This window comes from Athene cunicularia, assembly GCF_003259725.1.
Source record: "Athene cunicularia isolate RWA chromosome 7 unlocalized genomic scaffold, athCun1 chr7_part1, whole genome shotgun sequence".
Lineage (NCBI taxonomy): Eukaryota > Metazoa > Chordata > Aves > Strigiformes > Strigidae > Athene > Athene cunicularia.
The window spans coordinates 4751791-4765464 of record NW_020799107.1 but is presented as its reverse complement, the minus strand read 5'-3'; positions in this window follow the sequence as shown (position 1 = coordinate 4765464).

The window sequence follows — 13674 nt, the reverse complement described above, 5'->3', positions numbered from 1 at the left end:
GCAAGTGTACTTGAATGCATTTTATTCCTTCATTACTATTAAAGGGTTTCATTCCTGCTCAGGCTGAAGTCAGTGTGAGTTTTATTTTAGCTTGAGTATTTAGAAGTGTTCAGGTATGAGGATAATTTACACTTTCAGGGGAGACTATTCTACCAGTGGTTTTTCATTTAAGTTTTAAAACTCTTTCTATTTTAATTTAAAAAATGTGCCCTTCCTTAGTTCTTTGTTTCTTCTGCTCTGATAAGGGTTTTATTTCTGAATATATTTTTATATATACACAGTGCACATAATTCTGGTACTACTTATATACATACATATATATACACATATCAGTACCAGAATTATATACATATTTATGTATATACATGCACATGTAACATCGAGATAGGATTTCTAAAAACATTCCCAAAGAAGATTTCTTGGTAGCTTTATATAAGCAATAAACTTAGAGGATTAATTACTGCAAAAATGAAACACCTACCCTTTGCCTTAACAAGTCTGAGGGAAAGGTAAACAGAGAAACACCAAGCTACATGTTCATAATTTTGAAAATTGATTAGCTTGAGCATATGCATAAGTAGCTTACAAGAGCCTTACTTCTTACAGGGGCTTTTCCAAAACCCCCTGAAATGTATTACATCAGCACCAAAGTTGTCACTAGAAATATGCTATCACAGTATTATTTAACTGTTTCCAACTCTCATTTAAATGAAACAAAACTAAAATAAATGGAACCTAGTTTTAGATAGACAACCACAAAACAAGCAAAATTTCTTACTCATTGATCTATTGATTTCTGAGAAAGCTGTGAGCATGCCTGTACTTCCTTTGTCTTCACAGATGATGAACAGAAGTGAGAGTTATTTTCTCTATGGTAAATTTGACTGGGACACACTGGTTATAGATGCTCCTACAAACAGAACTCAGGTCACCTTCCATGCCATTCTGTTTTTTTTTAATACGCCAACTTCTCACAGGTTTAATCCTCTTCTGTGGTATGGCTGGGGAATAAATAAACAAAGTACAGGAGGTGCTCAAACCATGACATAAGGAAAACAACAGGAGTTTCACAATATGCTTTCAGAAAAGTATTTTGAGGGTATGAGTAAGTGAAGGAGATGGCAACTGAGGACACCACCAACCATTGCCAGTTCTGGGACGTCTGAGCAGCTAGTAATGAAGCATTTACCAGAGGCCGTGCCAAACCTGTGTCGGACCTGCTTCCTTCTGTTCACCCCACCTCAACACTGTGCCCTACCCTCTTGCCAAGAGTGGCTCTCAGCATCCTTGCCCCAGTTGTCATTTCTGTTCTATCACCTGCTGACTCCTAATCCCTAAACCAGACATAGGACAACAATCCAAGCACATAAGCAGGAAACCTGTTTTCCAACCCTACTGGGCTGCTAAAAAAGAAAACGAAGCATTACCAACAACCACTGTGATAAAGACCTGCCCTCCCCGGGTATGGCTGCTTCCTCATCAACTCGCTGGCTTGCAGCCTGATAGGAGTCTATTTGGAGAGGATAAGGCTTCTCCAGGAGATACAGAGAACAGAGAGGGCAAAAGTTGTTTGGGAAATGCGGCATAAAATTTGGCTCTCTTCAGCTGCTATCCCATATCTAAGACAACACCTCTTAAGTTCAACATGCTCTTAAACTGTTCTCATAAGAAGTCATTAGACAACTAAAAGCAGCCAGTTGTTCCTGTGTAACAGTTATTGAAGCATACACGCTTATCAGAGAATGGAGGACAATTATTTACACAATGTTCATAACTCCTAGAAGGCACAGAACAATTGTCTGCCCTTTGCCATGTTCTGGCTCTCCAAGAAACTGGGAATAATTAATTTTCTTTCCCAGATGACAGAATTCATCTTTAGCAAAGTTCATGCTGCCTAGCATGAGAAAAAAAAATAAATCTTATTTTTCCAGTATTATTACTATTGTTTTCCAGCAATAGAGAATAACTAATAATGAGCAGGTTAGACACGGGTAGGAAGTCTGAATATATCTGTGCTTCAAGAAAGGGCAAGGTACTGGGTTCAAACTTCAAAAACCAAAGCATGTTCAAACTCCAGTATCATACTGTTTCAAAGCTAATCAGTCAAGAGAAGACTATGCCAAACATGGAATAATTTGTACACTGTAATACTGAAACTCATGATGTGATCTTAACAAGATGGGTGTCACAGCTCCTGTGAGACTGCTCTAGGTGGGAAACCCCTTACAAACTCATTAGGTAAGAGTGACATTAGATGAATGCTATTCATCAAATTACTCACTGGTAATATAATTTGTTCCTTTCTTTAGTAGCAAAATGACTTCAATTAAAATGCTAGATTCAAAACACCTCTTGTGTGCAAGTTTCACAGTGCACACACAATGCAAAAAACCAAAACAGATCCTTCGCAAGATTGCCTGTCTCAGGAAATAAGAAATGGAACATAATGCCTTTCACAAGAGTTTTCTGTTTGGGCATGATCTTTTCAAAATGAAGAGCAAACATCTGGTATGCTGATGAGGCAAAATCTCTTAAGTGTGTGCCTAACTCTAAACACATAAGTAATAACACTGGAATAAAGAACTTTTTTTTTTTTTTTTTTTTTTTTTTTTTTTAAAAAAAGGAGAAAAACACATAACAGATTGCTACAGAAAATTTTACCTACTGCTGCATTCTTTCTTATCTAGCAAGTTCAGACATGTTGGCCTGGTTAGTAACTGCATGAGTGAATCAACTGAAACTTTATCCACAATAGTTCATTAACAGAAATTAATTAATGCAGTTCATGTGTAAGATTTATTAATAGTACTACCAGAGGACACGTAGATAGGAAACTGAGTGTAGTCTATGGAAGACTGACAACAATGTAATGATCCTGTTTCACTCATTAGAAAAAATAGTATTTATAGGTGCTACATGGGGACTAAGTACATCCTCAGTATAGCATAGCTCAACATAGTTGTTCAGAATGCTCATGAAAGTTGTATTTACAACTTATGGAAATCTGTATGGCTCTTATGGAAAAATCCATATTTAATTTCTGTGAAATCCTACTTTGCCGAGTGGTAAATTTTTACATGGCAAGAATCTCCCGCTGCAATAATCTGATCATATAAACTTCTTTTTTCATAATCACTATGAAAGACAATATAAAATCAAAACCTACCATCACACTTTTGGATGCTTCCCTAAACCAGACTTACAAAAGTTATGTTTTTACAGATGAGATTTCCTCCTGATGCTGATTTTGTGAGACTTTTTAATAATGCATCTTTTCCATTAAACATCACTGTCAAGGGTTGAAGTCTCTCTCCACCTTCCCTGAGTTAGGCCATTTTAATAAGAAAACACACAGAGAAGGAGGGTTTTTCATAAAGCTTATGTGCTGTTGGTAAAAGAAGATTAAGAATTACTCTGTATTTTCTTTTGATCCTCTGCAATCTCTTTCCAGCACCATACAAATCTTCTCTAGATTTTGGCAGAAGCCTGACAGCTTATTTGATTTTATACAGCATGTGGGATAGCAGGGGTGATATCTTTTGCTTCATTACACTACAGGGTAACAAAACCTGCCCAGAGCCAAGGCACTATAACACACATCCAGCTCTAATATACTGCATAACTACTCTAATAGAAGCATATAAATTTATTTCACAGAACAACCTTCATACAAAGCAGCTGCAATTGCTTATATCTATGTTTCAAGGAAGCTCTTAATATAAACTAATTGCAATAATTCAAACACTGAAAGACTTTCCTCTCAGTAACTAAATGTAAGCTGAACAAAGGTTTCTTACAGTCACCAGAGTCCTCTGTCGGATCACATTTAATTAAAGATATTTAAATATTCCAACCAACAGACTTTTTTTCTCCAATACTCTTAAAAGTTTTGTTGCTTGTTGGAGAAAAGCTAATATATAGATACAAGACACCCGTTTATGGGGGCTTTTCATCATATCTAGAAATTCACATGACATTCAATCAAATTTATTTTTCTTTCAAATACATTGTAATCATATAAAAATAAAAAACACGAACAAAACCACTTATACAAAAATACTACAATTATTTAAATAGAATAAGCAGTTTACATGGAAGCTCTGTGCTATAAAGTATGTTACTGTCTGATTGAAAGATTTCCAATTTCAAATCTTTTTGATGGAAAGCTAGGTCTTTTATACCTCCCTTCTCCCACCCTGAAATTCTGGAATACACTGACATGCATACATTTTAGCCCAAAATGAAAAATAAGAGAAATCTCTATATTCAGAGAGACAGATTCTGAATACCAACTTCCCTTAAGAAGGCTCTGTTCATTTTGTTGTTTCCTCCAGTTTCATTTTACCAAAACTATTTGTGAAGTAAGATCTTGCCCGCTATGCGGATGAGTCAGAGTCTGAGTTGGGTTAGTAAAATAACCAGCCAGTCTGCGTGATCTTCAAAGCAGAATATCTCAAGCTAATCTTTCTTAGCCACCATTTGCACAACCAGCAGAGTCATGCTGGTAAAATTGAAGTCAGTGAGGCACACTGAGTCTGGAAGATTGGCACTTGTCTCAGCAGGTCAGTTCAGCAAAAGGAATGTCGACTAAGGAAGCATAACGAATAGCTGAGCAAGCCAATTGAGAAAAGCAGCAAAATAAATAAAGTGTGAAATTGGAAGCTAACCGGCACCACTTTTTGCTGCAGAGTAAAGGTTACCACCTCCAGCAATGAGAGGTTAATTATATTCTTGTATATCTGTCTTTATGAACTGAGATACAATCTTGATGTGCTGTCCAGAAATACAACAGTCAACTAGTACGTGTGTTTCATAAAATGTTTGTGTATATGTGTGGTTGGGTTAATGTTCATTCAAAAATAAAAGGCCACATCAGACACAAAATGTTAATTCTTTCAAGCCTGAATAACTTTTGTTGACTATCTTTTCTTGTTAAACACCCACTTCTGTACATGAGGTTTGGTGCTTCTGGGTTCTTGCATAGTCTAGAAACACCAGGTCAGCAGTGGGAAGCGAACTGTTGCAAGACATGAAACACGATGAACGATTCAACACACTCTTCTGGGACACTGTGGAGATTGTAGTATCATTGTATACTTAGAAAGATGTCACAGGCCTGGAGCATATGAAGCACTGTAAGGATTGAGCTATAACATTATGCAGCATATTTCCTACTTCGTCAGGGCAGAAGATTTTGAGATCGAATCATTCTCAGAAACTCTTTGAGTTAATTTTCCAGACTAAATTGGCATTAATATTTCAGTTATGCTTTGAAGAAATAACTTCTCTCCTTTTGTATCCTGCAGAAGGGAACCAGGTGATCCCTGTTTGCACATAAGTACAGAAATCTTGTAACTGCACTGCTCCACCTTTTCGTGTATCAGCTCCACAAAGTATGACTCTGATCATTTAGTCAGAAACATAAAAAATTACAAACTTCTCTCATGTTTGTTGCCTTACTGCTGAACTGGCAAAAGTAACTACAAGCGTGGATGCTTTGTTGTTCTGGTTTCAGCTGGAATAAAGTTAATTTTCTTCCTAGTAGCCAGTATAGTGCAGTGTTTTTGATTTCGGATGAGAATAATGTTGATAACACACTGATGTTTTAGTTGTTGCTAAGCAGAGTTAATACCAAGTCAAGGACTTTTCAGCTTTGAATTCTGCCTTGCCAGCGGAGGCTGGAGGTGCACAAGATGCTGGGAGGGGACACAGCCAGCACCGCTGACCCAAACAAGCCAAAGGGATATTCCATACCATATGACATCATGTCGAGTACATTAAATGGGAGAGTTGGCTGTGGGGCACCACAGCTCAGGAATTGGCTGGGCATCAGTCAGCAGCTGGCAAGTAATTGTATTGTGCATCACTTGTTCCGTATATTCTATTATTATTATTATTATTATTATTATTATTATTATTATTATTATTATTATTATTATTATTATTATTATTATTATTTTTATTATTATTATTATTATTATTATTATTATTATTATTATTATTATTATTATTATTATTTTTCCCTTCATTTCCTGCCTTATTAAACTGTCTTTATCTCAACCCATGAGTTCTATTTCTTCTTTTCTGATTCTCCCCTCCATCCCACTGGACATGAGTGAGAAAGTGGCTGCGTGGTGCTGAATTGTCAGCCGGGGTTAAGCCACAACATTTGTAAATAAAAGAGATTTGAATAGGTTACAGATCCACAATAGGGTTAGAATTGTTCACACACTGAAATGCAAGATGAAGAAAATGAAGGGGTTTTGGACTCATTACAGAGATACAAAATGATGTGTACACAGGCAAAAGCATTTTTAAAATTCAAGGTTTTTTCTAAATTTCTGTTAGTGTGGTTCAGGGAATGGAGGATGAGGTCAAATTTAACAAGAAAGCAAATCAGACTGTTCTCCAGAGTAATCAGTTCATGAGAAAAAATACTTTGTAACATATGCACAATAATATATCATAAATTAATAATTTTCAGCCTAGGCATCTTTGACTCTGCTATATGATTTTGTTTCTTAGCACAAACACCATTAGTTCAATCAGTGTTATTGCTGAGGATATTAATTTATTTTTTTTCTAGGTTATGTCAAAATTTTAGAAATATTGAAGAACACAGGCATCATTAACACTGTTTTGTTCCATCTAGAAAAAGAAAAATCTTACTGGTTTTTGAACTGTGCTTTTGGATGCAGATTGTAAGCAGGTGGACAGGCCAGCTGGAAAACAGGAGGGAAAAAAAATAACTCTGAAAGAAGTTACAATGCCGAAAGCAAGAGACACATTTATTTAAAGATGCATCCCTAGAGAGGTTTTGTAAGTATTTTTGGAAATAAAAATATTCATGCTAAGTTACATCTCCCTCAGTAAACAGCAATTGTTTCTGAAACTAAATTGTTTTTTGCTATACATAGGTGACTCACATCATCAAAAGAAGGCTCTTTATTTTTACAGAGAATATTAACTTTTCTTATCAATTTCTCAACTATCCATGCTTTGCTCACAATAGACAGCAGAAAAATGATTAAACTGTGTGAATAATGAGCTACCAGTTCTTTCGGCTCATGGAATCAAGGGAGTACTGAATAATCAATGAAGTAATCTTTGAGTAAATACCTTGCCTAGGCATAAGGCATATCAAGGGACACGTGCTCAAAACAGCAAGTGTTAAAACAGTTTCTCAGTGATTGATTACTGCTCTTTGGCAAAAAGAAAAACTTCATAATATTTAATTTGATTACTTGCTAATGATCTTGCAGAAGCATTTGTGACTTGGTGGTAGTTTTTACTACCACTGAAGTGGGAAAATGGTATTTTTTCCTTCGTTGTTGCATACCAACCTACTCTTTGTGCCTTTGGAATCAAAGGAGGTACCTGCAGCTCTGTAATAATAAGCATGGCTGGACCGAGTACAGTGAGCCTGGAAATTTCCTCCTAGCTTGCACACGGACCTTTATGCTTTATGCTAATGCTTGCAAAGTGTCTAAAAAGAACCAATTTACCTCTTATTTCAAAATGAACTTGAAAACGGACAGTCTTCTCGGTGTAGTTTTATCATTAGGTTAAAAAAAAAAAAATCTGCTTTAAGTTAAACAGAGGAGTATGTTACTGGATGAAAACAGAATTTGTGATTTGTTTACTCCCTGTCTGACATATGCAGATTTTCTGTTTAGGTTATTTGATTTTCCAAAAGGTTAAAAAAATCTGCCCCAGAAGTGTTTTTTCAGATTTACTTTAAAAGGTTGTCCACCTATAAGTGATACAGCAAATATTCTGTATGTGTGGCACTAAGCTACGGCTCCACTGAGCATGTTTTTCTAACATATAGACAATATGAAAGAACCATGCTAGTAGTCTGGTATTACAGTGGATACTTATAAGAGCATCTCTCTTCCTCTAAAATAAGCAGAGTTTACATGTAGCGGAACACTGACTATTTACCATCTCACAGGCATGGAGATCCTCTGGCAAATCTCTGCATGTATTCAGTTCTGGCAGATTTTAAAGTCAGAAAAACAACTTGAACACTAGAGGGTGGGGAGGTACTCCCAGGGGTTGTGCTGTGCCAATGCATGGTCAGTATCTTAGACAAATCATTAACATCACAGTTTTGTATCATTTTTTCAATGCTTTAAAATTTTTTGTCTGCATATCCTGTACCTTCTTGGAATTAAAAATATTAATCAGATTACAGAGCTGTTTCAGTAAAGTGGACCATATAAAAACCTTCAAGGTACAACTTCTCTGTAGGTATGGAGGTTCCTATTAATCACGAGTCCGAAGTATGCAGGATCTATCCAGCATTTACAGCACAATCATCTTTTCTGGAATAACACAAATAATAAAACCTGATAAGGAACTATGGTTTTCATTACTGGCATTTGTATGAGCTTTAAGCCTTTGAAAACATAACCCAAACAAAACTAAAATGAAAACTCGATGACTTGGTATCTCAGCAGAGCTCAGTAGTAAATAACTCACAGATTTGCTCTACAGTCACAGAATGCTCTGCTTAGAATTCTTGAACACTCGAGAGTATATTAACTGCTTTTAAAAAGATTTCTAGAGGAACTTCTGTATCTCTCCAGAAAAAAAAACCACAAGAGTTAATAATTTGGTCACTGTCACCAGAAGGTTATACAAAACTCATCTCACCTACTCTTAAATTTGTCTCTACATTATTAATGATGGTCTTTAGAACATAGCTAATGCATTCTGCACAGAGCAGTCTCCAATCTCAACAAATGCTTCTGACTGTATATGCTTAATCTTTGGAATCTGCCATAGGAAATATGCGTTATGTCATGACTGACTCTAAAACCACCCTAAATTATAACTCATGGCTCTTAAAAGCACAGACAAAAATGCCACATATAGAACATCCACAAGTTCTCCTGACAGCAGGAGCTTTCTGCATGAACATAATTTCCATTCTGCAAAGCGCTTTTTACAGGAACATTTTCTGTGATCTCTGTGTGAAAGTTAATACATGAAAACCCAGTATTTAGTGACCCACGCTAGGGGAAATCTTCCTTTTTTTTTTTTTTTTTTTTTCCAGTATTATAAGAAGAGTTGTCACCAGGAGTCATCCATCCAGAATAACACACATCCAAGAAAACTCTGTTTTAGGGAATGGATATTATTTGAGAATAAGAGAAATTTTGGAAACACAGGTCCTCCTTACAAGGCCCTAGCTTCTATAATTTTGAGGAGTTATTAGCAAACCTTTCAAGTAATTTAAAGAGTGAAAAGAAATTAAGATGATTCCACATTTCTGACATAATATTTAAAGAAAACATGTGAATTGAGTTTACAGATTTTCCTGTACTGGAACCAGTTGCAGATATAGCTCAAGGAGAGGGCATTCCACCACTTATCTTCAAGTATGTTCTAGATCTGCTTTTCTAGTTCACTGCTATATTCTATCATCTCTTCTGTTCAATCACTAAAACTGCTTCACAAGGGAGACACAACCATTTATTAGTCTAACAGTAGTGAAAAAATGGTTTTGTCTGCAGCATACGTTTAGGCAAATTCCTCTTGTAAGATGTTGTTTGGCTCATTTAATTGAAGACCACAGAAAGAAAATTCTAAATTAATACTGTAGCTAATAAGGATATAACCCATTTGTGGTTTTCAGGATCAATCCACAGGTCACTACTCTATTTGCCCCTACATTTCATGGCTGACAAAAAGGATTTATTGTTACGATTAAAAAGAGAAATTTCTTTTTTCTTAGCAGAATGACTTTTGCTAACCATTCGTGCCCATAGTTTTAGATCTGAAAAAGAGGAAATAAATAGCTGAAAGAAGGAATCTTTTTTTATTTTATATGAGGTGCCCTGTTTATCCATGGATGCTGCAGCATAAAAAGCAAAAAAAAAAAAAAAATCCCCAAAGCTTTGTTTGACATAACCTATTTTCTTAGGATAAGCATCAGATAAAAGATTTCACTCTGATTTCTATTTTTATAAGAAGGTCAATGGATGCTTATATTCATATTACTATCAACTCTTGAAAGGTAAAAAGTGGTGATTGAGTAATAAAATTCTCTGACTGCTAAGTCCTCACCCTTCTCCTGCTCAGTTATAAATTTTTGAGTGGGTTTTCTTGGTTTGTTTATTTGTTGGGGTTTTTTTTAAAGTCTGAATTATAACCATACAAATTCCTTGGTAAGTCAGGCCTTAATCAGTTACTGAGTAAACTTCCACAAACTACAAGCCTTTCCTGGCAATCATAGAAAAAGGAAGAAATAAATAATGTAATTAAAAAAAAAAAAAAAGGCAGTTATGCAGCAGTATATCTTAAGAAGCAGCACATGAAGTATATCATTAAAAGAGAATCCATTTTGACTTGTTCATATTGATTATTTTCAGAATGAACTCCTTAAGTGTTCCAAGTTTCCAGGGATAATGCAAAAATTATGTATCTGTTCAGGACTTTTGACTACCCAGACCAAATTAAGGTTAACTTCATAGAATCATAGAAGCATTTAGGATGGAAAAGACCTTTAAGATCATTGAGTCCAGCCATTAACCTAGCACTGGCAAATCCACCACTAAGTCATTTCCCTAAGCACCACATCTACACATCTTTTAAATACCTCCAGGGATGGCAAGTCAACCACTTCCCTGGGCAGCCTGTTCCAGTGCTTGGCAACCCTCTCGGTGAAGAAATTTTTCTTAATAACCAACCTAAACCTCCTCAGCACAAGTTGAGGCTGTTTCCTCTTGTCCTGTCGCTTGTTACTTGGGAGAAGAGATGGATACCCATCTTGCTACAGCCTCCTTTCAGGTAGTTGTAGACAGCAATAAGGTATCCCCTGAGACTCCTTTTCTCCAGGCTAAACAAATCCCCATTCCCTCCTCCATTATGCTCCTCATAAGACTTGTTCTCTAGACCCTTCACCAGCCTTATTGCCCTTCTTTGGACACGCAGCAAGATACAGTTATTTAACAAGCTATAGAACAAGCTATCCTAGCTGGTAATACAATGCAAAGTTTTACAAGACAAAATAAATCAGAGAGAGACAATTGGAAAAGAAAATAACCATTGATATCAGTGTAAGTATAAAGTATAACAACTGAGGAATTAAGTAGTTAACCTTCAGCATTATCTGTTGCTGTGAAAGTACAGAATAGGCCCGCTTTGCATGAACAGGATTTGAAAGCAATAATTGTTCCACAGACTTTCAACCAGTATGGAATATACAAATTGAAGTCATTAATAAACAATTTTATTCATTGACAAAATGTGATGTAAATGGAGCTAGTCTTAGGCTAAGCAAGTGAACTCCGTCCCTGCGCAGAGGGTGTAGCCATGCGCTGCTTTCCACATGCTGAATGAGAAAGACCAACCTGCCAACCAAGGAATGAAGTAACTTCTGTGCCCCACAGCTCTCAAGCTATTTAAAAAGGAGGCTCATAATGACACTAACCTGGACAACTGCAGCAGAGCTTTAGGAAAATTTATATTTCATTAGAATAAGGTGTTCGTTTCTACAAACTCCATAAAGCTATAGAGATACACATTCTACTTCAGCAATGCAGAGCATAGAATCAGGCCCACGTTCCCTAACTGGTTATTTTTACAAAAGATGTTTTGAACAATGTGCTCACATTGCTGTTTACGAAGAACCACATTCTTGGCACACAACCATAAAAGGTAATTTTCTTTAGCTCTTTGCCAGATCCTTTGCACAATTTAAGTAGAGAATACTGTGCACTTCAATAAATATCACATTCATGAAGCAAAGTCTCACAGGTTGTTGCTTGTCAGCATTAGTGAGAACAAATTCCTTGAATTGGTGTTGCAGGAGCTTTGTTGGCTGAGAACCAACTTACACACTTTCATGATCAGAGAGAAGTGTGTTTTAATTGCTAGGCATTTAATTATAGATAATGAGTCCCAGTGATCATCAAACAAGGAATAAAGAAACATCACTGCTTGCCATGGTCTCAGAAGAGGGAAGATACTGACAAACCCTGCTGACATAGAGTGTTCAGGCTTATGGATAAAAAGTGTATCTTAAATATTTCTATGGCTCCTAGAAGGCCAAAAGCCATGATGAGTGCACAACTACCATTTTTAAAGCCTCATTAATGCTTAGCCATTAAACCAGGAGCAGAACAGACTAACTCCTGGCCAAGGCAGGAATTTTCCTCAGTCTTAAACTACGGTACAAGGTTTATAACATAGGTCTGATCTTGCCCAGGCTCCCCAGTGGGACCTTTCCTACTCCACCCACAGCAGCATCTGTTTTTAACTAGGCATTAGAGAGTTTGAGGAAAAGGAGCATTTCTGGTTTCAGTTAGAAGAGTGTCATAGATTCTTGGTGGTGACTAACATTTTTATTTTTGGTGCTAGAGAGACCATTTAAATCCCCATTGCTGCTGTGTCCTCACTCAGCATTTCAGCTGTGTCAGACAATTGTATCTGTTAAAAACCCACAACAAGCAAGGGCTGCTAATTATTTTAGGTTTTAATGGCGTAACTTGACGACTTATATTTTCTTATGTTTCTTCCTTTCTCCGCTGTCTCTTCAATACCTTTCCAAACCTGTCTTTTTCTGGCAAAAGATCAAATAGTGACATTTACAGCAGAAACTTTTATCCAAAGAAAAAATAAAGCACAATACAGTAACAGTAGCACAGAAAATATCTGTAGAAACAAATGATGTCTGTGTTATATAATGCTGCTGGAACAGCTATTATAACTAAATATCACTTATTACAAAACATGAAGTTCTGCAGTGATGTTTCCTCATATCTGGCATCAGCCTTGTTCATTATACTAAAAGGGACAATTTCTTCTATACTTCTGACAATTTCCCTTACTAATGACTACAGCACTTGACTAGGAAGAACAAATCCTCCGTTCCTCTGCTTTGTTCCCATAAAAGATACAGACATGGAAAAAGTCTGTAACAGTTGGTTTATCCTCTTCTCAATTTCTAATAAAATGTGTAATACACTTAAACCTGTTACATGGTTGAACTGGTGCCAGTGGAACTCCAGTTCTTATCATAGAAGTAATTTCAGAGCGGATAATACAGTACGTTTAACTATAGCTCAACAGCAAGTAACACCAAAACTTCATAAAATGCGATGACAACATAGTAGCAACATTATTATTTAACTACAGTTTAAAAGTAAAATTTAAGCCAATGGAATAAGAAAACACGGGCAACAGTAGCTGGTGAGTTAAGGTGAGTCTTTAAGGTGAGTTTTAGATTATGTTTATGTCTGAGCATCGTAATTCTAACTATTGAGTAAATAATTTTTCATTGAACTTCCAAGAAGTCACTGAAATTAACACACAGAAAAGTCTGAGCAAATACGGAGTTTATAAGACTTACAGATAACAATAAACCTATACTTAAACCTGGGATGTTTGGAACTAGAATAAAGGTAGTTCTCCAGGAAAAACAAAGCATGTCAGAAACAAAGATAATTTCTTCCAGCTCACATCCATGGAATTAACTTTTTGAGTAGCTTGTCTTTTATTATTACTATTTTATAGAATTCAGCTGAAAAGTTCCAGCTTGCAGAGTTTTAACCTGTGTTTCAGTTTGTGTGTCTGGAATGTAATTTTCTTATTAAAATGCAACCCATGCCAGTACCTTCAGGGTTTACCTACAGTGTCACTGGACTTTGAAATTAACTCCAGATC